General features: G+C 39.3%; 1 pseudogene; it reads right to left on the bottom strand.

Moving 5' to 3' along the window:
• Positions 1-204: 204 nt before the first annotated feature.
• On the bottom strand, positions 205-483 carry LOC138931530 (small nuclear ribonucleoprotein E-like; annotated as a pseudogene).
• Positions 484-3,547: the final 3,064 nt, after the last annotated feature.

The raw sequence follows: 3,547 nt of genomic DNA, 5'->3' as shown, positions 1-3,547 counted from the left end.
ATCATATTATTTATGCTGTATATTTAATCCCTGTGGTTTATTTTTATAAAAACAGGCCCCCAGCATTTATTGTTATCTGGTAATAGTATAAGGATGAGCAAATCAATATGAATACATGTTTTAGAACTAACTGACAGTCTCTAACAAAGGACACCTAAAAAATGAACTGTTTTTTCAAATGTTTTCTTTCTTCATTGATCATTTCTAGTTGGATACACTTTGGAGCAGTATAATGTTATCTCCACTTAGCATTATCTGACCCATTTATTTTCTTGATTTTGTTTTAGATTGACTCTCTTTTGCATCATCTAATACAAGGTTTATACACTCATCAAAACAAATGATACAGCCCTCTAGCCACATATTCACTTGCTCATAAAGCCACACCTGAATCTGAGATCTATTTTCCAAGTATCTGAAGATGAGCTTGATGGGCTGCACTATCACTATTTGTATGCTCAGGCCCTGACCCAAGTACTTCATGGTGGAAGTTCACAAAGACCTGTGGCTTATTTATTTCATAATTGGAGATTTGAACCTCTTAATAACCTTTACCTATTTTGCCCAGACCACACCTTCAACACTTATATCAAACATCCATTTATTCTCTGAATCTATGAGTCTATTTTCATTGTTTTGTTTTTTGTTATAAATAAGATCATGTGGTATTTGTCTTTTCCTATCTATTTCACCTATCATAATTCCCTCTAGATCGATCAATGTTGTCAGAAATGGCAGTATTTAATATTTTGTAGTTTAATAACATTCCATTGTAAATATATATCACATGTTTTTAATAGCCTTCCAAGCTTGTCCCTCTTAATTTTCACCAATATTTCAACCACCTAAAATACTTGCCAATTCTTTAGACACATCCATGACTTTGTAATGCTTTTCCATTTATTTGGGAGGGTTGGACTGTGAAGAAGGCTGAGTGCTGAAGAATTGATGCTTTTGAACTGTGGTGTTGGAGAAGACTCTTGAGAGTCCCTTGGACTGCAAGGAGATCCAACCAGTCCATTCTGAAGGAGATCAACCCTGGGATGTCTTTGGAAGGAATGGTGCTGAAGCTGAAACTCCAGTACTTTGGCCACCTCATGTGAAGAGTTGACTCATTGGAGCAGACTTTGATGCTGGGAGGGATTGGGGGCAGGAGGAGAAGGGGACGACCGAGGATGAGATGGCTGGATGGCATCACTGACTCAATGGACGTGAGTCTTAGTGAACTCCGGGAGTTGGTGATGGACAGGGAGGCCTGGTGTGCTGCGATTCATGGGGTCTCAAAGAGTCGGACACGACTAAGTGACTGAACTGAACTGAACTGAACTGTTCCATCTTCACCTGTCAATCCCTTCAATTCCCATAGAACTCAGCTTTCTTCTATAACAGCACTTAACACTTAGTTACCCAGTCATCTATTTATGTATCTAATCTTTTACTAGGTTGTGAGTGTTTTAAGGTCAGAGGTCATGCTTCATTCATCTATTTATCTTCAACTGCCCTTTGGGCTCTCTCATAGTAGCCACTTGGTCTGTGTTTGTTGACTAAATGAAGACCCAAGTTTTTCTTAACAAATTTATCAATGGGAAAGTCAGAAGGAAAGGACCTGGAAAGACTGGCGAAATAAAACTTGAAACATGGGTCACTGAACTAGAATGTGTAAAAAACGTTGTCATTTTAGTGAGATAAGTATGAAGTCCTGTGTTTTATTTACAAAATTCACTCCACAAGTGCCAGTTTGAAAAGGTGGTATATTCATTCATGAAAAAATGACCAAAGGATGAAAATTTCATTTGTGCTAATAATAAGCCAGAATATTTACAATTAGATTATTTTACACACTTACCCACCTACCCAGTTATTAGCTAACATAAGCACCAGGGCCCCCTTGATGAATCACAAACTTAGGTGTCGTGGCAAAGGGGCTTGTGTCATAGCTCATAGCTATGATGCTATGAGCCATGCCATGAAGGGTCACCCAATACTTCATGAGTCACAGTGAAAAGTCCTGACAAAAGTTGGCCCACTGGAGGAAAATGGCAAACCGCTCCAGTTTTCTTGCATGGAGAACCTCATGAACAGTAAGAAAAGGAAAAAAAAAAAAGATGTGACCCCAGAAGATGAATTTCCCAGGTTGAAAGATGTCCAATATGCTACCAGAGAAGTGAAAGTGAAAGTCACTCAGTCATGTCCAACTCTTTGTGACCCCATGGACTGTACAGTCTGTGGGATTCTCCAGGCCAGAACTGGAGTGGGTAGTCGTTTCCTTCTCCAGAAGATATTCCTAACCCAGGGGTCAAACCCAGGTCTCCCACATTACAGGTGGATTCTTTATCAGCTGAGTCACCAGGGAAGCCCAAGAATACTGGAGTGGATAGCCTATCCCTTCTCCAGCAGATCTTTCTTACCTAAGAATCGAACCAGGGTCTCCTGCATTGCAGGTGGATTCTTTACTAGCTAGGTTACCAGAGAAGGCCATAAAGGTAAGAATGGAGGTCAATTACGAATAGAATGAAGTGGCTGGGCCAAAGTGGGAATGATGTGTGGTAAGAAGCCCAATGCTGTAACATTGGATATTGCATAAGAATCTGGAATGTTTTGTCCAGAAATTGAGGTAAATAGGGCATGGTCAAGCAGGAGATGGTAAGATCAAACATCGACATCTTAGGAATCAGTGAACTAAAATGAACAGGTGAATTTAATGTAAAATAAGTGAATTTAATTCCAATGACCATTATATCTACCACTGTGGGTGAGAATCCTGTGGAAGAGATGGTGTAGCCTACATAGTCAACAAAAGAGTCTGAAATGCATTAGCCACGGACAATCTCAAAAACAGTAGAATGATCTCAGTTCATTTCCAGGGCAAACCATTCAACATCACAGTAATCCAACTCTATGCCCCAACCACTGGTGTTGAACCAGCTGAAGTTGGCAATCTATGAAGACCTACAACACCTTCTAGGACACACACACACATACAAATGTCCTTTGTATCAATAGCAAACTGGAATGCAAAAGTAGGAAGTCAATAAATACCCAGAATAACAGGCAAGTTTGGGCTTGGAGTGAAAAATGAAGCAGGGCAAACATTACCAGAGTTTTGCCAAGAGAATACACTGGTCATAGAAAACATCCTTTTACAACAAACCAAGAGATGACTCTGCACATTGACATCACCAGATGGCCAATGCCAAAATTAGATTGATTATGTTCTTTGAATCCAAAGATGGAAACATCCTATACAGTCACTAAAAATAAGACATGGAATTAACTGTGACTCAAATTATGAGCTCCTTATCAAACAATTCAGACTTAAGTTGAAGACAACAAGGAAAACCACTAGGACATTCCAGTATGACATAAATCAAATTCCATAAGATTATATAGTAGAAGTGACAAATAATTTAAAGGCTTAGATCTGGTAGACAGAGTGTCTGAAGTGCTATGGAGAGAGGAGCATGATGCTGTACAGGCAGCAGTGACCAAAATAATCCACAATAAAAATAAACGCAAAACTGTAAAGTGGTTCTCTGAGGAGGCTTTA

This window comes from Ovis canadensis, chromosome 4 (genome assembly GCF_042477335.2).
Source record: "Ovis canadensis isolate MfBH-ARS-UI-01 breed Bighorn chromosome 4, ARS-UI_OviCan_v2, whole genome shotgun sequence".
Classification (NCBI taxonomy): Eukaryota; Metazoa; Chordata; class Mammalia; order Artiodactyla; family Bovidae; genus Ovis; species Ovis canadensis.
This window is presented reverse-complemented; position numbering and strand designations above follow the sequence as displayed.